The sequence below is a fragment of the Vidua chalybeata genome, chromosome 1 (genome assembly GCF_026979565.1).
Source record: "Vidua chalybeata isolate OUT-0048 chromosome 1, bVidCha1 merged haplotype, whole genome shotgun sequence".
Lineage (NCBI taxonomy): Eukaryota > Metazoa > Chordata > Aves > Passeriformes > Viduidae > Vidua > Vidua chalybeata.
The window spans coordinates 132,546,621-132,569,099 of NC_071530.1; the positions used below are offsets into that span (position 1 = coordinate 132,546,621).

The 22,479-nt window shown below is 44.8% G+C and overlaps 1 protein-coding gene across 2 annotated transcripts in view; it reads right to left on the bottom strand.

Moving 5' to 3' along the window:
• NCALD (neurocalcin delta) overlaps window positions 1–22,171 on the bottom strand; it is a 49,677-nt gene extending 27,506 nt beyond the window's left edge. Inside the window, exon 1 of one of the 2 annotated variants that reach the window (XM_053962723.1) lies at window positions 22,072–22,171. The gene's annotated coding sequence lies outside the window, so the exon portion shown is untranslated. Of the gene's footprint in view, window positions 1–15,060; window positions 15,096–22,071 lie in introns of those variants that run through there. The other variant, XM_053962730.1, reaches the window with a different exon arrangement.
• Between the last annotated feature and the right edge of the window lie 308 nt (window positions 22,172–22,479).

The following is a 22,479-nucleotide window of genomic DNA, read 5'->3' on the forward strand; positions in this document are numbered from 1 at the left end:
AATGGGTCCTTCAGAACTGGTAGGTGGGACAGATCTGAGGTCAGCTGTCACAGCTGCTTAGCACAGAACCCCCTGCACCTTCACATGACCTTGGCACCGCAGCTCTGCTGAGCTGCTGCAGCGAGGGATATGATCAGTCATGCATGGAGCGTGAAGCAGATGTTGTAAGCAAGGCACTTACTTTTCTTCCAGCACTGCAAACTAAAAACATGCCTTAGGGAAGGGATTGCCTACAAATGTGCTGTCCTCTCCATGGATGGTCTCCTGTCTCCTTTCCTGCTCAAGGGTGATTATGCCTCTATGTAGGCAGAAGACTGTTTCTGTCCTACACTGGCTCAGCCGCACTTGGTGGCTGGATTACTTAGGTTAAGTCTGCAGCATTATATTACTATTCTAGAAGGAATGAGTTCCTAAAGCCCAAAGATCAATCTTCTATTGCTGGACTCACTGCAACCATGGAAATGACACTGACATCTCTGAGAAACAAGTGAATGGGAAAAAGTGTAAGGTACTGAGAGTTTTGGATAGTGCATGGTGTGTGTACTGTAGGCACAATATGAGAGGGGTCGTATTTAATTACAGACTCTGCACAGGCAAGAGCAGCTTTTACAGCAACACGAGCGACTGCAACTTAGCAAAATAATTGCATAACCAAAAATAAAGGCAAAAACATGACGGCCAAGCTTCACATGGTCAGAGAAGGGACTGTTGGGCAGCCAACACTCTCTCCACGGTGGCTGAGAGGCAGGTCCATTGTTGGCCAGCTCTTCCCCTGCCTGCCCAGCAGCAGCTGTGTGTGGACATTCTGTAAGCATCACATAGCAGCAGGGATGCTGAGAAGCTGCTGGACACTGAACACATTTCCCATAATGGGATTTTCTGCAGCCATTGACCTTGAACTAAACTCCCTCTTTTGGCATCTCTGTTTCCATTTGGGGTTCCATTCCCATTCTGGTCTCCCTCCATAGTGCGAGCTCTGCTTTTGAGGAGGAGATAGCATTGTCCTTTGCTCCAGTTTGCAAAATCTTTAAATCAGTGTTCATCAGCATAATTGTTGATGAGATTATGGTCATCTTAATACACTAATAGCTTCAAGTTAGTAGCAGTCCTAGCTAGAGCAAGCTCCACCACCAAGAGGAGCTATGCAAAAACAGCTAAACAATGAGATCTCATAACTCGTCAGGAAGCTGATACCTAGGAGCTCCAATATAAGAAAACTTAGGAGGGTGTTTAACAGCATTGGTCTAGAACACCTATCTGTAGAAGGGAATGGGAGAGCAGCCTGAATATGGAGATATTGAATTCACATCTCTCACTTCTCTAGTGCATTCACCTTCCCAACACTTCAGTACATCAAGGAAGTCTTTGTTGAACAGCTCAGGCACAGAGCAACAAAACATAGATCCAAATAAGTTTAGACACTGAAGATAAGAGTGGGATGAGAAGTAGGGTTGCTCTATTGAAACGTGCTCAAGCCAAACACCCCGAAGTCCCTGCTCAGCAGCCCTGGAAGTGGGCAGACATCAGAGACTGCCTTTTTGTGACATTTCTCTGTTTAAACCAAGTTACATACCAGTCTCAGTAGGATTCAGGACCTGAGAAGAGTCTGGGGGGGGAGGGGTGTGCACAGGGAGATGACAAAGCTCTCATCATATACTGGAGTCACCAACATTACAGACAAAATGCTAAACTTAGGCAACCCTGAGTACAGGAAGCTTTAATGAACAACTCTTCTATTCTGTGACACAAGTGGTAATGTTGTCTAAGTAAAGAGGAACATACCATGAACAATCCATGAGACATCTAGGGGACCACGTTCCCTGCAGTCTGTTGTCTGAGCAATCTCCTGAATAACTATTGTCTCTATCCACAAACCAGAAATGCCACAATATGGTGGAGAAGAAGTTTCTGGTGAAGCCTCGTGTTTTGATAAATCCCAGAGGATTGTACACACAGTGGGGATAGTGACAGCCACAACACCTGGGCAGCAGGGCCTGTGCAGGACCCTGCTGGTGATGTACAGATACATGGCTCTGGCTTAACAGTGTTTCTTTGGGTGGAAACCAGAGTGTTCAAAGGACATTCTCAATCCTTTGGGGTTGTCAGTGACCAGGACAACAACTGCTGTATTTTCTACAGCATGGTTTTCACTTGCCTCTGATTACTGCTAATACCAATCTAATACCCAGTCCTTAAGATGTCAGGACACTGCTTTCTTCACCAGTACTTAGAAGTTGTAGACAAAGTGCATATTGGCTTATATTAATTAACGTCTGCTATTTTTCTCTAGGAAAATGATAATAAAAAGGACTTATTTTTTTTTACTGAGGACTTCTAAAAGGTCAGCTGTACATAGTGAATGGAATAAAAAGAATGTAATTAAACATCTGCTTTTTCACTCCTAGTAATGACTTTAAAACAGCCAGAAAACTCTGAAGGTTGTGGCCATGGTAACAGACACCAGCTTAGGAAAAAGGAAGTATCTGCAGTTATAATTGAACATAGAGATTGCTCATCTCCTTCTCTGAGCTGGAAGTTTACAATCAAAGCTTTGATGTGTGTGCTGGTTCCTCTAATACAATTTCATCCTATGCCATGTGGCGCATTTATTGTGAGAAACTACCAAGTATAAAAATATGTATATGTAGCTCCAATGCTCCATTCACTCTTACTTGAAGGAAGAAAAACTGCTCTTTTTTTTTTTTTGGTAAGTGGCTGGAGCAACTGCTGGTAAATACTTTTGTGGAAAATAACAATACAACATCATGGAAATGGGCCAGACCTCCCTAACATGTAACAGCTGTTACATGCAACATGTCTCCCTCCCTCAGATCAGCAAAGTAATCACTGCTTACATCAGAGTGATGTCCAGCAGCTACCAGCAGCATTTCTGGAACATCCTGCAGAACTGAGCCTAGAGAACTCCTTGGCTTGGCTGGGAGAGAACTGACAGAACTGATTAGATTCCTCAAAAACACCTGACCTTGTCACACCCTACTACCTGGCCTACTGCCTCTTGTGCCTCCCCAGACTCTGTCCTGTCTGTGGCCACAGTCCATTCCACCTTGCATCCCACTAGGCACTGCAGTTCCTCAAACACATACAAGTGGAGAAGAACAAGGCCATTAATCAAACAAAGCCCAATAAAATAAGAATTGCAGCAGAGACAGGGAAGATAAGCTGAGACAGAGGTGGAGGTGGGTAACATGGGTGTGCTGTGCACAGAGATGATAAGCAGCTCCTGGAGCTCTGCACGATGACTGGAGCCGCTTGCAGCAAGAGCCAGCAGTGGAGGAAAGGGCTTTTCAGAGCCTTTCCAGGGCTTTACACACCTGTGTGACAACTGTTTCAAATGGGAACTTGTAAGCAGTGTGCATATTGGCCAAAGAATCCAAGCAAAAAGCATTTGTCCACTTTAGTGTCTATTATCAACCTTGGTTCATAAAAAATTGCAAATGCTTCTCTTTGAAATGCAGATGGTAAAATATGATACTAAAATAAGCAGGCAAAGAAGACCCATGAAGTGGATGCTGCTGAGCCCTACTGAAACCACCAACTTGTATTTTTTGAAGGCTTCCTGTAAACCTTGTCTGAGGTTCACATCTAGAACTGGGGTGAACCTCAGCTGCTGGCTGGAGGCCAGCTGTGAAGCTGGTGCAAGTAAATAGGTTGTAGCAGTCTTCTGTGCAGGCAATAATTATGGTCAAGGTATGAGTACCTGAAATTGTTATATTTTTTGGTGTAACTTTCCTTTTGAACTGCACTCTGTTTGTGCACTCAAACAGCACAAACAGTACTAATGTATTTGGATTTTGTTAATATAGAAGCCATGAATACTTTTTTCCAGGAGTTTCCAAGTTAACAACATGCCACTGTCTCCTTATTGCAGATGCTTTTAGCCCACTTTTGGAACATCAAACATTTTGGCCTTCATAAAGGAAGAAAACACATCAAAACAGGGATTCTTCCTTTTTGTTCTGATCAACGGCTTAAAATTATATTAAACGTGCACATACCAAGCACATTGCTGGAGCCTGCAATGTAAATGATGCCTTTTCAAATGTGAAGACAACCAATTTCTCAGAGAAGTCTGGTGGAGCTTGAGAACTCCTCTAGCATGGCCAAGAGAAATAAAGCTACTGCCACCAGCATTACATGGGCTTCATGCCTGTGGTTTCTAAGAATACCATCCTAGCTGCATGGCCAGATGAAAATTTAATTCAGTGAAGTTCCAAGAAACTCTGGTCTCACTAGCAGTGCAAGGCAGCTCCATCATGAATGGAAATCAATGACCTGTTAAGACTTAGGGGTCGGACCAGATGACCTTTAAGGACCCTTCTCAGCCTCAACTATTTGCTGATTTTGACTTGTGATGCCTTGAGGGGCACCTGTCTGTTTCTCTGCACAGCTGTTCCATGCACATGCAGCCACCTCATTCCCTGGGGCTTGATCACACTGTAGCAGAGCCATTCCCATCTCTGAGGCTGCAGAGATGGACAAGTTCAGCAGTTGCACAGCTGAGGTGTAAGCTGCCATCCAGCCTAAAATGCTCAGCTCTTGGGGCTGCAATATCTGTCCCTCAGTTGCTGCCACAGGAGGCCTGGGGGTATTGAGCAACCCCCAGACACCATCAGACCTTGTGCAATGCCCAGTGCATTCAGCCCTCCCTGAGCCCAAAATATGAACAAAGGCCTGAGATGTCTACCCAGCATCACTGTGCCACAGGTTGCTCTCTCCCTCCTCCTCCTGCTGCTGAGCTGCAACAGCCAGTGGGAGTCAGCATCTCATGTGCCACCGGTACTCAGAAGCCACTCCTGTTTCCAGATCAAAGGTGCTGTGGACTGGCAGTGCTTGTGGCTATCTGGAATTCATTGGAAGAGTAGGGTGGTCAGGAACTGCTGCAGAAGAGGGGAGGAAGCAGACAGGGGGAGGCATGTCTGGGGCCAGACAGCATTCCCTATTTTACTTGCAGGGCTTCTCAGAGCCCTGCTCCATATGACCTTTCACGTGAGCTGTGAAGAGTGACAGCAGATGCTGGTAGCCAGAGGGAGGGAAGATTTAGTGCTGCTCTATTTCCTTCCCTGGAAAATTTGCTTTTGTAGGAGGTCAGAGACACAGAGCAGCAACCTGAGGGAGGCCGTTCTTGCCTGCTCTTCTGAAGGACTGGAAACTGAATGGAGTGTGCCATGAAGCCTCACTTCACTGGAGCTTTTATTTTTTAAAATTAGGTTAGGAAATTTATTGCTACAGTAGCTCAATCCCACAGTGCATTATCTGTAGATTAATTGGAATATGAACTAATTCTGTCAATAAAGTGACTCCCTACATCTTGATCATCAGATACAAGGAATTCAGTCTTCCTTTTGAGATGCTAAGCAGCTGCAGACTGGCACACTCCCCTGCCTATGCTTCTGGTTTGGATGTTTCCTGTATTCAAGTTTCTCAGCAAGTGATGATGCCATGGGAAGGGAGGAAAGGGGGCAGAAATTTGGTTCCAGGCACCTGGCTGCACACTGTGACTCTGCACCAGCCTGTGGGGTGGCACGGGGGCTGTAGCCCCCAGGGACTTCTCTGACTGATACCATGAGCTCTGCAGCTGCTGGGGACCCAGCTGTTCAGTTCTGCTCATCTTCATCTTCCCTCTGAAGGATTCAGATCAGCAGGGAGCTTCTTTGGTGGAAGGGATCCACCACTGGGCACTCACAGCCACAGCCCCCAGTTCTGCCTGAACAGAGCAAGGGGACTGGACTGGCTCAGAGAATGTGTGCAGGTACCCACTGAGTGCTTTGAATCTAGAATCAACCTTTAACAAGATACATCCTTTGACAACAGCTCAGGAGGGGATTGTTTTAATATCAAACTCTCCACATTACTTACATACAGAAAACTCTAGATTCAGAAATCTAAATTTCACTGTCTCTATATGAGCTATAGAAATCTAGTCAATACCGTCTCTAAATGGAATCTAAAGAGTGAGTGAGCAAATTCCAAATTTATGGTTGGCAGAAACAGAAATATGGGAGTCTAGTTTCACAAAATTGCTTGAGCAGACCACAGTCTCAGTTTGCTCAACATGGAGTGTCAGATTGAGTTATATAATTCCTTCTTGATGTGAAGTTCCTTGATTTTAGCAAAAATAGCTGGAAAATGAAACCTCATGACAAAATATAGACTTTTCTACCTGACTGCTCAGCTGACAAATCCTCAAATCAATTATTCTTTGAGCAGCATCCAGGACAAGTGCTCCACCAAACAAGTAAGATGAAGTCTGGAATGTCACAGGAGTATCTGGTCTTTGGCTTTACAACATCTCAGATGTAGGCACTAGGCAAAGGCTTTTCAGCAGGCCCAGAATATGAAAAGGTGAAAGCTTATAGTTCAGATCAGAGAATGCTCTAATGTTCATATAAAAAAGTTAAATTATAAGCAGGGAACAAACTTAACTAGACTGACTTGTTATTTCTGAAGGCCATTTCCTCTTCTTTTTCCTCTTCTTTTTCCTCTTCTTTTTCCTTTTCTTTTTAAAGGAACTATTTCTCATTCAGTTCATTCAGTTCTCATTTATACAACATATTCAGAAGTAGCAGCTGATAACATTGAGAGATATACAAAACCTGAACTACTCATGGGAAGGAGGACAAGGACTGATTTTCCTGTCATCAAAAGGGCAGCTAAATATTCTGTAATTTCTCTTCTGTAGGTCTATTTGAGCCCAAAAGAGAAGTAGCTGTGTTATCTGGTTTGTGAGATGTCACCACCAACTCCTCCAAAAGTCACTAAGCCCTTTAGCACAAAGAAGAAGACAATCAGATGGTTGTCAGACTTCACAGGGAGATGTTCAGGGAGAAATCTCACAGTCTTAATTGAAGAACAAGCAGAAATGTTTTAAGACTACAAGATATTTATAATCTCACATATTTTGAATGTAAAGGGTACAAATATCATTTTTGCTCTTCCTCTGCAGGCCAAGATATGAGGGACACTTGCCAGAACACAAAAGAATTTTCACCCCATTCCAAATTCCTATTAAAAAAAAAAGTGTACTAAGTCTGAAAAATAAGTGTAGTCATTTGAATCACGAATTTGGCTTTGTAACCCACTGGGAGACTGAAGCAGAGCAAAACACATCTGCTAACACCCCTACTTGAGCACCACAGTTGGCAAGTGCTGCTGAAGAGAGACCTCAGACTGAAGCTGTAGAAATGTTAGAGGTTAAAACTGAAGTTTCTTGGCAGAACTGACCTTATATGGAAACTCTGTAGGAAGTCTGCCTGCACTGGCTTTCCAACCTGTACGTAAGCATTCATTTCTAATAGACACATGGATGTATATAGAAAGGCTAATTCAAAACCATTTGGGTAAAATCAAAGTAAATCATTCCTCTGGGGATGTGCTGGACAAAGTAAGGCAGATGTTTCCTCTTTCAGGATCATGAATTGAAATCAGAGGTGAAATCTCAGGTGGAAGATGGTTACAGTAGGGTTCTTCCAAGCTGAGTCTCGGGATGGATGTAGTTGTACATTTTCATTAATAACCAGGATGTATAATCTCAAGGCAGTGCAGTTACTGATGACACCAAGGTGACAGGCACCATCAGGTGGACACCAGACTACCCCACCAGAAGAATGGGACAATCTTAGCACTGGAAGAGTGCAAAGGGATGAAATTCCTTATTGCAAAATGCAGCATGTGAGGGACAAGTGGAAAGAACTGATGTTCTTAACTAGAGATGATGGAGCAGGAGGAAGAGCTGGAGGACTTATATAGCCATAAGATAACAGGAAAATACCAATATGATGTGTCCTGCAGAACACAAGTGATGCTTTCTAATGAACCTGCTGAGACCGATCTGTTGAGTTCAGGGAGGGTGAAATAGTAATGCTCTTAATGAGCAGGTTTTGGAAATATATATATGGAAATATATACTACTTCAATCACCTGGATTGAAGTAGTACATGGCCAGGAAAACACGAGGAAAAGGGATTTTGGCCTGCAGTGGCTGCAGAGCAGGGCTATTAAGCCAAATAAGGGAATGGAAAGCCTGTGCTCTCAGAGGAGACCAGAGGCACTTGGATGTTTAGCCTTGCTAAAGAAAGGCCAAGAGGGGATATGGTTGAAGTCTATAAATACATCAGAGGGGGTAAACACCAGGGAAGGAGAAAAGCTGTTTAAACCGAAGGACAATGCTGGCAAAAGAACAAATGGGTATAAACTAGCCATAATAAATTTTGGCTGGGAATGAGAAGCAAATCTCAAACCACTAGAGCAGCAAAGTCTGTGGAACAGCCTTCTTCAAAGATCGCAAGACAAAGAGCCAAAGTCATGGGAAAATGCAATTTTAAAACTCCACAAATAGAGTCTATATGACATGGATACCTGCAGTGGACTGGGGGAGTCAGGAGGTCCCCTACTGTCCTCACTTCTGGAAGGGAAACAGCATCCAAAAAAACAAGCATGCTTCTTACAGAGGGCAGTTTTTCTGGCACAGAGGATCACCATGAGGAGAGCCAAAGGCAGTGATGTTAAGTAAACAAGTTTGCAATATCTTTATCTTCCTCTGCACTATGTAATCACCCCCCACCACATGTCAGTGATGGGCAGTGGCAGCAATGTGAGGAGAGGTTTAGGCAAGCAGAGGAACAAGTGCCAGGATGCAACAGACAGGTCAGGAAAGCTGACCAGCTCTGTCACTTCAAGCATCAGACCAGCAATGAGATCAGCAATACATTATTGCAAAAAATTTAACTGAAATTAAGATTTACAAGTAATCTCAATAAAATTCACAGGTGGTTGGGCTTAACCTTGGAGTCAAGAGGATTAGCAGACTGTTGTCCAAATCATGAAATAGTAAGTTTTGCATTTTCTTCGAAAGTGAATTACAGATGTGTTTGGTCTCTATTCAGTATTGAGCATTTCAAGCTTTCTACAAAATTTCACCTCTTTATTGTCATCCTTTTGTCTCCTCTAAGGAACACAATAATTTAATAATACCATTCTTTTCTTCTGAAGAGTTTTGATGACTTCACTAAAATTACTGGGTGACAGCTGCACTACAGTGTTGACTGAACAGAGGCACAGGAAGAGTGAGGAAAGGATTTTTTTTGTCTGTGTGACTTTTTTATCAGCTGGTCATGTGCTCCTGGACTAGCTGGGGTGAGTTTTCAAGATTCCTGGGTTGGCAGAGACTCACAGGAGGATGGCACAGAACAGACTCTCATCAGGCACTTCTTGACCCTACGTGGGCTCAGAGGCTGTAGGCACCTAAACCTCCTGACAGCCATCCTTCTGCCTCAAGGCATGCCCAGCACTGTCTTGATTGTGACAGTGGGAAGGCACCATGTTGCCTCATGTTCCCTTCCAAGCCACACCATGACAGATACGGAGGAATTCCTCTGCTTATTAGACCTTCACTCAGTTTTCAAATGTCCACCTAACAGGGAAGAACACAGGCAGCAGGGAGCTCTTGTTCTAGCACACCACCTTGGACTCACCTCTTCCTTTTTCTCCTCTGAAAATTGTTTGCTTGGGATTTGAAATAGTAATGAAGTACAAAACAGTGAATGGCACCAAGGCACTTCCCTCTGCGTAACAAAAACTAGCCATGCATGTGTCTGCAAGCACAGAGGGCCACCAGAGTTCTCTGCCATCTGCTGAGCTTCCAGAGGGCAGCACTGAGTGCAGTGAAACTGGCTGGAGATGAGATGGGGATCAACAGCTCATCATCTGAACCCTCTGCCTACATTATGGTTGTGTCATGAGTTTCCTCAGGGCAAGAAAAAACAGCTGAGAACGGGTACCACAAAACCTAACAAATCCACCTGATGTCACAGTCTCTGGGGGGTTCTGTAATACAGTTAACTGCTGTTCCCAGGAGAACTACCAAACCTAATTACTTGTCATGACTGCATTAGATGAAGAAGGTGCATGTTGCTGATAGTTGCCTAGTGGGAACATAGAGTAGATCTTTCTTTTGTCCACTTATAATTAAAGCAATTTTCTTTGTATATTAGATTCAGTGGTTTATAATGAAATGCAATAAAGATTCCTTGAGTAAATCTCTTACTTTTTAAAATAGGTTTATCCAATTTAATGGAGTTTCTAATTGATTGGAGGAGGAGCAGTTTCAGAAATAGTGTGCTTAAACAGACATGACAAACCATGCAATAATCCAGGGTTTTTCAAGGCTAATGCCTGAATAACAAGCACGTCCCACAACGGTGCCATTTTCATTTGTGCCAGACACCTGAGAAGCAGCAATCATAAACCTCTGCAATGGCTGGGAGAAAAACCTGTCATTCTATCATCTGTGCAGACAAATTTAGCACACTGTGAAATCTTTATCAAAATTACCCACCAGCAGAATTAGGTAACCAACTTCAAATAGCAAGGGACAGTGAGTTATATCCAGTTGAGTAGCAGCAATTTGGACAACACTGGTTCTTCAGTGGAAAGATTGAAGAAAAATGCAAAATATGGTACGGAACAAGAAATGCAAACACTGATGAAACACACAAATGGTTGAATAGACTTTTATTATCAGATGAAATAACAATGCCTTAAAATAGGATCCCATTTGGGTTAAAAATGAACGAAGTCAAGGAACTGTAGATTAGAGCCAGGTGCTTAGCGGAACTAGAAATTTAAGAACATTTTTGCTTTTATCTGATGATTCTTGCAAGAAACACTTGTGTTCATATTTCTGAAAGAAATATTTCCTGTTGTTGAGCTTTCCTTTGAGAGACATATTTCTGTTTCACTACTGAGAGCAGTTGCAGAGCTATAAATGCACAGCAGGCCACGCAAGACAGATCTTTAATTATATCTCTCCTTCCATGAGTTCACTGGGAGCCAGTTGCTCAAGGCTAATAAGGATTAAAACATATTCAATGACTCTGAAAAACTGTCTTAATGCTAGTCTTCCGAAATCCCCTGTATTATTTGGAGCAATACAAGCACAGCAACTCCTGTTTGCAAGTGAAAAGGGAAAACTTTACGCTTTCACACAGTCATGCCCAAGTCCTGCTTTACTAAACCCCACTTTTCAAAAGTTTTCAGCCAGGATCCTCATACTTTGCAGGACTTTGATGTAAATCTGCAAATAATATCAGAGTTTCATATGATGGCTTCCATGTAGCACTAAGTGATCTGTGACCAGACATGACTGGGAAATTCAGGGAAAGTGGAAGATGCTGCATGTCTAACAGAGGAAGTGATTAAAATAATCAAACCTACCTGAAGAGCCACAGGCAAAGAGATAGGCAAATGCTCCCCTGGCTCTCTCAAACCCCACTGCCATTATGCTCCAACATCAGTAACATAAAGGTTGAATTCAACAAAACCAGAAGTACTGGCAGAAAACTGCATTCAGAAGTGTCCTTTGTTCTGACCTCTTTCAACCCTGAAGTTTTACGAGGACAGCACCTGGACATCACTTCTCTCTTTGCAGAGTGAAATGTGAAATTCCTGACCGTGCTGTGTGGCAAAGGCAGTGCTGTACGTGGGGCTGGGCAGTCCCCAGGGAGCTGGAGGATGCGTTGTGCAGTGCATAGTGCTTACTTCAGGCAGAGGAGGATTTGGAAAACAGATTTTAGGCATAAGACAGCATTAAAAAAGTGGAACATGTTGGTCTCTCACTGAGAAGGCTAATACAGATAATAACAATTTACTTATTCTGGAGAAATGGTAGAACAGTAGTGGATACTGACCTATGCATTTTTCACATCTTAAAAACAAATTGATTGTAAACTAGAAAAGGATTAAAACTGAGCCTCACAGGGGAAGGTGTATACACCGATAAACAATATGAAATCAGCATCAAACCCACACTCTGTAAAGAGTCGGGTCAGCAGTGTACACGATAATGTTCCCCTGTACAAACAGGGGAGTAAAGAGCCTGGTGCTCTGTGGACCAAAGGCTTTTTTATATCCTTTCTTCTAGCCCTGTTCATCATTTCCTTCACTTTGGTCCTATTAGAACCCCACTGCTTTTTTTGACAGACTGGAGTTGCCAGCCTTTTTGATATGCTCCAATGGGCTGATTTCCTGGCTGTGGCAGCTCAAGAGCTCTACCTAGACCTGGCTTCAGAAAAAACACTTTTCTATTTTTAAGGCTCTTTTTTCCCCCCCAGGGATTCTCACCCAGTTATGCATGATGACATTTACCACATCACCTGTAACTGTGAAGCAAATACATCTGGGTGCATTCCCCAGCATGGGGCCAACTGGCATAGAAGTTCCTTTGTCCGTGCTCTTGAACTCTGCACCCTCCTGAAAAGTGACTGTGTGCCATTTGTCCCCTGGAACGGGCCCAGTGGACAGGCTGGGAACTGACTGAGAGCTAGACTGGGATAGGGACTGCTCTGCAGAGAGAGCAATTTTGACTACTGAGCTCTGGTGTGGGGTTGCCCACGATTTCATTTATTATGGACACAGCCAGTGGCCATAGTACAGACACAGCCATTATCTCAGGAAATTGGGTAGCTTGTCATCTACTTGAATGTTAGTGTCAAAACAAGAAATATCAAGGCTTGGGGGAAGCAAATGCTTACCTAGTGTGGGATATTAAGAGGGGATTATGAACTGGACCCAAAGTTCACATCATTTGGGACATGCTCTGCAAAGGGCCTTGGTCTCAGTGATGAATCTGCTGGGGCTCTGAAGGGGTTTCAGGGCATGTGCACTCCAAGGAGCTGGACTGGATGCCAAGGAGGACCAAATATCCCCATGGAGCTCAGCCCTCCTACTTCCAAATACCAGCCTTGGCTGGCTTGACCCTTGCAGCCCAAATGCCAGTCTTTGTGGGCTCTGCCTCCACCTACACTAAGCACACCTGTTGCTGGGGTTATTGCAGAGTCCAGACCACAGAGAGGGCTGTGGTATGGCCAGTTCAGCTTCTCAGCACCCCACACTTGGACAGCTGCGCCTGTTCAAGAGGCACGTGACTCATGTGGGTCTGGCCACCTCTGGGTGTGATGCCTTTCACTAGGACTCAGGGGATTTCCACAAAGAGGCACATGTTGCTGGTTCTGGTCAGTTCTGTGTGCCTGCAGCAGTGAAGCAGTTCCTCTTCATCCACCCACCAGGGCCACAGGAGAGCTGGCTGATGTCCAGCAAAAGCAGTGAGAATGGGATGCTCCTCTCTCTGCTCCCGTGCTTGGGCAGCCAGCCAGCCACTGTGAAGGTGAGCTGCTGAGATGTGGTGACAGAAGCCACTGCCATGAGCACCTAATTTTTAATTCCTCTCAGGGCTTCTTTTCTACCATCCCTCCCTGTAGCCCTAGGGGAGGGCTGCTGGCACCTGTTTCTGGAGCTGACATTGCTTGTGTTTGGCTGCATGCCTGACTGGGAGGGATAAAGGAGCAGGATCCCCGGCCAGCCCTGGTGGGTGCTGTCAGGGAGCCCCTCCAGAGCAGTGCCTTCCTGGGCCAGCATTCAAGGATGGGACACACAAGGTGCTTTGAGGGATGGAACTGCATCCCAGCTCAGTGGGATCTACCTGCATCACTAGTCCTGGAGCCAGGCTCCTTTAGGCTTATTTTTCCAAAAGCATACTTTCCTTCCTCTTCAAATGAGTGTCCATCAGCTCCTTTTCAAGTTGGGCCATAAAAACAGTGGACAGCATGAGCACACTGCACAATGCTTGCCCCTGGGAAGCAAGGACTGTCAGGGAGGAATTACTGGGCTTCCAGTGAGGAAGGAAAATTGCCTGAAATACTGCAATACCCCTCACTGCAGACACAGGAGCATGCAGCTGTCCCTTTCAGCCTGCAGATTCCCTCTTCTCCCCACTCAAGTCATTCTTCTGCTTAAAAATGTTATTTTGGGAAATAAATGAATAATGGAAATAACACTGTAAAAGCATGGGGAATTCAGCAAACAAAAGAAAAGTTGCTATTTTTAAGAATGTCTCAGACTAGTAATTGTGGCTTGTTTTAACTCCTTCTCTCCCAGCTGCCTCCCCAACACCCTGTTTGCAGCGCCATCTGCAAGTATGGTGGGAGTGGCATGCAGGCAGGGTGTGTCTTACTACAGGCTTTTGGAACAACACCACAGCCTACTAATAGCTGGCACATGGTGAACTAATAGTGAAATACTCATCAATTTCTAATCAGATTCCTTGAATTGAGGTGAAGGTTTCTGCAAAGGTCCCAGGTCTAACAAAAAGAGTAAAAGTCAGGCAAGCAGTCACCCTGCTAGTGTTTCTGCCACCTTTTGCCATCTCTGAAAGGTATTTTTCTAATTGAAGCATCACAAACATTGTGTCCGTGGTGTGTGGAGGGGTCTGACTCTGCACAGCAGCAGAGAACCCTGCCCCAGGTTCTCAGCAAAATGCCATCGCTGCAAGAAAATAAACTGAATCTGCCAAGGCTGCAGATCCAGTTAAGCAGTATAAACTCATCTTTAACAAATTCACCAAGACCCCCATGGAGCTGATGTGGAGCATGTTATACTGCTGTTTCATCAGCTCTCACTTTTTCTTGCCACTGGTGTGGCCAAATTGGCCAGGTGTCCTTGCAGCCCTGGCCAGGGTGGCATAGCTCTCCTGCCTGCAGCATCCCGTGCCAAGGGAAGGCACAGGTGACATCTGGACCACTACTGCAGATGACCTTGCAGTTCCTCCTGACAAAAGCAGCCCTTCTGGGCTAAAACCTAGCAGAAGAGGGAAAATAGGAAACAAATGTGGGGGAACCACTGCCCTGATGATACTGGAGGAAGATCAACCAAAGTCTGAGCTCATGTTTTCAGTTCCTAAAGCAATCCTGTTCTGCCCAGATGCTGCTATGCATGCTGGCCAGGACTCCCATGGATACCATGGAGCTAGCAGCTGGGACAGGGGATGCTCTCTCACAGGCAATTTCATTTCTGAATTGTCAGAAAAGAATTCTCTTTGCTTCATAAAGATGACTCTAAACACTGCTCCCTGGATTTTCCTTTCCAAGAGCAGTATGAGCAAATAAATTTCTATTTTTTGTTCAGAAAGAGTTCCTCTTTGCATTGCCTCTGACCTTCCTAAGTCCCAGCACTTCTGCCTTTCAATGAGTTCTGCTTTTCAGCTTTTACCTTAGTGGTGACAAGGGGGACTTCCTTGGCAGGAGTCACTCAGCTCCTTCACCAGGCCCTGTCAGGAGAGTCAAAGCAAAACACAAATGGTCTTTCTGCAGAAGTTCCCACTACTCAGCTAGTAGTTCCCACTACTTCAATAACTCAGAGACCAGAGAGTCTATACAGACATCAGAGCTTTAAGTGGTTTAATATCATGTGCCATCAACCATTACATGCCTTGCAATTCACATTGGGGATTTTGATTAAGGAAACCCTTGAACGTGGCAAGGAAGAACTGTGAATTCTGATAATGTTCTCAATTTTTAGCAGTAAAGTAATTGAAAATGAAGGGTGACGTGAAATAATTGAACATGAAAACTGTGTGCTGTGTCAAACCAGCAATAATACTCAAGTGAGAGGAGATCATGGTTAGACTGAAAGATATATCCTTGGCCAGCTATAAATTTGCACTCTTCTCATCCACATCAGCCTGTGAAATAAAAATGCAGGCTACCCTTCTGGTGGGACTGTTTCAGTAGGGTCAGAACAATTTTATATGAAAAGCCTCATACATGATAAACAGCAATGAATAGGATGCTTGACAGACAGGTCCAGCGGACAACAGACAGTGCTTCTGCTGAGATATAATTGCTCTAATTGGACCTGGGCTTGTGAAGATGGTAAAGCTAAAGAGGACTCTGCAATCTTGCTGCCATTCTGCACAAAAGAATACTGTTGGGATAGGAAGCACATAGCGGTTGTGGAAATAATCAACAGCTTTGTGCTTGTGTCCCCCTGGCATTTGCGAGCACAACATGAGCAGAATATTTTTTTTAAAGGTTCTCAGGGCTGAATTGCTTCATGAGATCTCTTTGAATGTTATTCAGCTGAAGTAAGACACTTCATATGTGCTGGATCCATTGTGGTTTTGCAGTCCTGGAGGAGACACAGAAAGATCACATGAGGCATAATCAGGAAATCTTGCTGCTCTAGGAGTGAGGGGATTTGCCAAGGAAAGAAGCCAACTTTGACCTTCTTCAGTTTTAATTTTTCTTCTCTTGGTGATAGCCTGTAAACTACCTGATCTGCTTGTCTAATAAAACCTCTCTACAAGTAATGTTGGATGTCTCCAAAAGCTGATCTCTTCTATTATTATAGTAGAACAAGCATTAAACTATTGTCAAGTAGCAGGCACTGCACAAGGGTTGACTGTGCAGTGTTCCTGCAGCCCTAATTTGAACCCAGTGCCCAGAAGAGAGAGCAGCCCTGTTAGCCACAGCTACATCACATGGCAGCTAAACAACATCACTGCATCATTGCTAACACTGGCAGAGTATTTCACTCTCCCAACTCCTTCAGACAGCTCCATTTCACAGAGCAAAAAGTTGTCTGGCCTGTTCTGCAGATGCCCAGGGACACGAGGCAGCACGGCCAGAGCTCCCTGCATGGGCAGATGCAGCAGTGCAAGAACATCAGCCTGCCCTGGACACATCCTGCCAGCACACACTCAGCCCTGCCAAGGGCTCTCCTTCCCCCCTTGTTCCTTCCCTCCTGGTCCACCATGCCCGTGTGGCTGGACAGCCTGGCTCTGGCCTGCTCCCAAAGCCCATTCTCTTGACAAGAAATTCAGCACACGGCTAAGAGGCTTTGTGACACATGTGGCAGGTATAAACCTGTCTCAAAGCCTTTCAGCTCCCATGTGCAGACACAGTCAGTTGAAATGCTGCCTCCTGCTCCTTTGCAGTTCCTAAGTAAATGTGCAAAAATGCAGTTGTGATGTTCAGGAACTGCTTGTGTCCCACCTGTAAACCAGCACTTGCTCCTCAAGCAAGGCCACCTGTCCCTAAAGAGCCAACCTGGCATAGTGCACCCTCCCTTACAGAAATGTTCATCTGCAGTGACACCCTGAAGCTCCTGTCCTATGCTCACATTGCAAATACCAGACATGGGGGGCAGGCTGTGCATCACCCAAAATGTGAGTGATGGGACAGACATCTTCCCCAGCACCCAGGCAAAATGACAGGGCTGGGTGCAGGAAGGTGGCCCTGGGCAGCCATGGGAAAAGGTCTTCATCCTCAGAGCACTCTGGGGGTGACAGCATCTCTGGGTCACTAGGAACCATGTCACCAGCCAGCCCATGTATCCATGCCATCCTTGGGGTCACAGCTCCACACTTCTCCTTTTCCTGTCCTGACATTCCCTCTGCAGTAGCACTGTGACTGTCACTCAGCAGGACTGTGACAGGTGTATGGGGACATCAAGGCATCAAGCATGCCCCACACTCAGCTTCTGTCTCCTCCCAGTGCCTTCCTTGCTTTGTGCATCACAGGCTTCCTTTCACATAAGGACCTTACCAATGCCCCAACAAGGTGGTGGGGAAAATTGGCTGTGGAGATGCTCTTCTAAAAAGTGCATGTTTCAGACACATGGGACATGGGATTTATCAATACAGCCCAGCTAAAAAACACAAGGCACGTTTTTTCCAGCTAGTATGTCTATGATAAACCATAGATTGTCACAAGAATAAAAAGCATAAGGATTGACATGAGTGGGTTTTATACAGCTAAAACTTTGCACAACACTGTGAACACGTACTGCAAAAAATAGTGAACGTCAAAAGAAGATAAACAGAGCTAAACCAAGACCCATCCTCAGCTATCTTCTGTGAAAGGAGGTGTGGCTGGGAATTTCAGGTGCTGGGCAAATTGAAACCAGCATTTCAGACCGAATTACAAGTTCCTTGGTTTTTCTGCATGTAAATCAGATCCTTACATTATCTCAGTGTCATTTGTGGCTGAAAGCAATTCAGCAGCTATCAGCACAGTCAGCCTGAAATTCAGCAGAACGGGATCTGAGCCCTTCTGCTTGTAATGATTAGATGATTCTGTGGAAATGAATCTTATAAAAAATGAAGTTAAGCAGAAAGTTGACAGTATGTGAAGACCACAGAAGGGAGAGGAACTTTACAACTCAGCCTTCACATTTTCCACCTATAGGGTTTCAACATTTGCTACAGTTGTAGTAAGGGCAGCTTCTTCACAGTCCTCCCTCTGGGAAATATCACATTCAGCAATTCCTGAATTACAGTTTCTAATTATATTTTCATACTGTAATGCTGTCTGAAATGCAAATTTGATGACAGAATAATTCAATCCATATAAAATAATTACAAAATTACTGTTTCTCAACCCTCAACTTATACTCCCTGATATTTAAGAAGATAAATTTAACAGCAGCAAAAGTACAGCCAAAACATAGTCTATTTTTTAAACTGTTATCTGGCTGTACAGATTTTGGCTCACCACTGAAGATTATTTCTAAAATTTGAGCACCAAAAACATTCCAGAGTTAGGATTTTTGTTGCTTTAGCTTGGAAGCAACAGCCAGGTCAACTTTTATTTTGCATTCAGAGTACCCTACACATGGCATCTGTGTTTAATTGGGAAAACAACTGTAAGTAAGTTAAAATGCCAAATCTCTACTGCAGATCAGCTATCATTTAAACCAGTTGTTCCTAATGTTGATGCAGACATTAAATTAGCACAATGTAATGATTTTTAGCAGAGTGGGAACCAACTTCTGCAATAAGTAATTTAAGATGTTGAAACTCCATCCTGAAGCATCAGTTCCTACTGACAACTGCCACCCTCTACAGAGGATTTTATTCCCCCCATGAATATTGCCTCAGCAGTAGCTTGGACCTTTAAAAAGACAGCAGAAATTGCATTCTGTTTGAAAAAATTCGAGAGTAGTGTTCCGCACTGCAAGAGGTTTTTAGGTTTTATTATGATTCTGGTCTAAATTTAGATTGTCATTGCCCATCAACTCAGCCAGATCAAGGTAGAGCACACTGAGTGTGTTATTATTATGAGGCCAGAGGCATCAACAACTCACATCTGTTTTTGATTTCCCTGCTGTATGCAGTTGTGTGAGAAGTGACTTGAGGAGATCTCAGAGGTGACTTTAGCCAAGGTCTTTCCTAAGGTGAAGTGCTCCAATTTGGGAATTGCTGGTCTGCTCGCCCTTCGCCATGGACAAGGAGACTGCAGGAAGAGATCATCCCTTCATCGTGTGTGTGCAAAGGGGTGACATTTGCAAATGACATGAAGGCTGATGGGAAGTAGGAGGGTCAGTCTAGACTCCCTAAAAGAAAGTGGAGTGTTGCCAAGCCCATGTGCATCTCACAATTTTAATCTTTATGTCAGAGGATTTCAAGCCCAGGTTAGCTGGCAGTGTCAGCTGTGACGTCGGGCAGAAGGTGAAGGATGGGCTGCAGCCCCTTCCCCTCCCGGTGGTGGGAAGGAACCTACAGGCTGTTTGCTCTTTTCTCATGGTGTGGGAAGCATGGCAGCTCAGAGATGGTGGGATGTTTATCATTACATTGCCTGGCAGCTTCACACACTGCCGAGTGCTTGTCCAAAGGGTTTGCTACAGAGCTGACCAGTCACAACAAGAGCATGAAATCATCTAGCAGAAGCACACAGCCCCAGGATGACTCTCACACACCATTCCCTTCCCTCCTGAGCAGGGATCTGTGTCACCTCCAGTTGCAGACTCTGGCACTGCCTGCAAAGCCCCCAAAGACTCATCAAGAGGGGACAGAGCTGTCACTCTGCCAGGCAGGATGCATCCCTGTGCAATCTCAGTGGCACTTACTGGCTTCCCCTGTAACATTGCCTCTAAGACCTCTTGCAACAGCATGTACAGGACCCCTCTGCTAAAATGTGACACATTTTACCATCCTTTGCTCTAAGGTCAAGTTAGAGCCTTTTCAAGGCTACCTCAGTATCACTAAAGAAATCACTCAGTATCACTCTATTCCATCTGGAGATGAGGAAGGTATTTTTAAGACATTTCTAATGAATACTCTTGAGCAAAAGTTGCATCAATTATTTTTCCCCTTACAGGTGGTTTCAAGGCATCAAATGCTACAGGACACTATATTCACGCCTAAATGAATGAGCATAAGCCTCAGACCACACTAAGCATTATCACCCAAGTCCAGTCTGGGAGGTGATGGCAGCTACACATGGAATCAAATCCTGCAGACGTGAGGGTGAGTGACTTCTCTTGAATGGCAGGTGCCACTCAGCTCAAATCTGTCCCCATACTCCATGCCTTGGTCCCTCTGCAGACCTACCCCAGCAGAATAAGCTGGTGAACAAGCAGACCTCAGAGGGTGGTGGGCTGTATTAAGCACCTCCCTGTCCTCCCCTCCTAGCCCACCTCTACAGTCTGGGGAACTCACATGCAGATGGAGGGGGATGAATGCCATGGGCTGAAACACAGCTCCCCACAGCAGCTGTGCCCAGCTCAGCCCAGGCAGGTCACCGGGCAGGGACACCGAGAGCCCGCTCACTCCCCGTGGCAAGGCTGTGCATGGGTGCCAACACCTCCAATGCTGCAAGGCTCCTGCAAACCTGGGTAAAACTCACCTGTGAGGAGCCAGGCAAGATTCCCCGAGCACTCGTGCAGTGGCATCAAGTGAAGAATTTAATAAAGATAATTTGAAATATTTCAGCCCCCCCAGCAATAATGTCTTAGGGCATCAGCTGAATTGGAAAGGACTGATGAGATACTACCAAGTGAAATGGTTTAGGTGTTTCAGACATTTCAGGCGGTTTAGACATTTCAGCATTTATCCTTGTTTTCTGCTAAGAATGCCAAATACAGTGAAATCCAGAGCACTAAGCCATAACTTCCTTAGAGAAGTGCCTTCAGTTTTAATGTCTGTCTTGGCTCTCTTTCTGAAACAATTACTTATACTGCATTTGATAATATTAGAATAATTTTTATAGAATTTTTTTAATATTTTGCTGCTCTGTGGTTTAAATTGTTTTGTAGCTCCACATCGTTTTAGACCAGCAGCTGCTTTAGAGAATCATTACCATTATTGATAAACCCTTTGAACTTTGGGAGGAAGGGAACAGGAGTATATAATTAGAGAAGATAAGAAAGATCTAACATACTTTTCCAGGAAACAACGCACATGATGTTTCAGCTGTAATCTGTTCTTAAAACAAATCTATATGTTCCCACACAAACAAACTCCGCCTGTGGCACTGAACTTCAGGAGCTCTGGGATATCCTTCCCCACAACAGCCACCTCGGAGTAAGCGCAATACAGAAACAGACTCAAACTCCCTCTTGTTTTTACAAAAAGACCCAAATAGCATTTCAGTTTTCAATCACTGTGAAATCACTGATTGAAAAAATCATGCTGCTCATGCTGCAGTTCTTTTTTTAGCTAGACTAACTGATCTCAATGCATAACAGAAAAAAAAAAAAAAAAGGAAAAGGGAGAGAGAAAAAACAAGCCCTGTGTATGTGTGCTTGTGAGAAAAAAGGTAAAAGCCTGTGTTACAGCAGTGCTGCTCTCTTGGCATATTTCAGATAATTTTTCAGGAAGGTTTTGATTCTTTCCTCTGTAAATACCATACAGTCAAAAGCGCCGCGTGCCCCAGGAGAGGGGCAGAAAGCCCGGGGAGCGCGCAGGGTGCAGGGACTCCGCGTGAACAAAGATGATTTAAATGCTCGAACTTTGAGAGTTGGATTTTAAGCTGTTCCTGGCTGCATTGACTGCTGGCTTCCCCCTCACTGGACACACTGGGTACAAACCCGCCTGAACCGGGCAGAATTAAAAACCAACAAATTCCAACAGAGGTATAAAAAACACAATGCCTAAATATAATTTAACTCCCGAATGCATTAGCCTAGGATTACTCACGTTCATTTATATTCCTAAAGTGTCAAATGAGAGCATTTTATTCTCCTTTCATGGATCATTAATCTATATTTAACTCCGTTTTGCCGTCTACACACAGAATTAGTAACTGGAAGCTGCTTTGCATTTATCTGATAGTGCTGGGCTTGTTCATCAAGGCAAACTTCCAGCCAAAACAAACAAGTGAAAAAAAAAATATCAGTCACTGATACAAGCTGCTTTCTACTCTTTTTTTTTTTTTTTTTTTTTTTTTTTTTTTAGGGAAAATAATCCAAACCTGATGAGAATATAAAGCAAATGGTTACCTCACACTGCAGAAATGCAAGTTTTTAATAGTCCATGCTCTGGCAGCCCCTGGGATTCAGCAGCAGCGGCGGCGGTGGCGGCGGGGATGACTCCAGCATCCACCGGGTTCTCACACGGCTTTGACTGCGCGGCCGGGACCGCAGGCTCAGCCTCCGGCTGACGTCAAGGCGGCCGTCACATGGCCAGGCGCCGGCCCAGGGAGCGCTGGTTGTCCTGGCAACGCAGCACTGCTCCGAAATTATTTCAATAGGTCATCTGTCATACTGCGCGCACACTGGAGCCATCGCGGGCGCCCGGACAACCCAAACACCGCGGGCTGGCTGGAGCTGGCTGCGCCGGGGGCTGGTCCCATCGCCGGCTCGCTCTTAACCCTGTCCCTGTAGGAAAACGCGCCGCTCTTCCTCTTC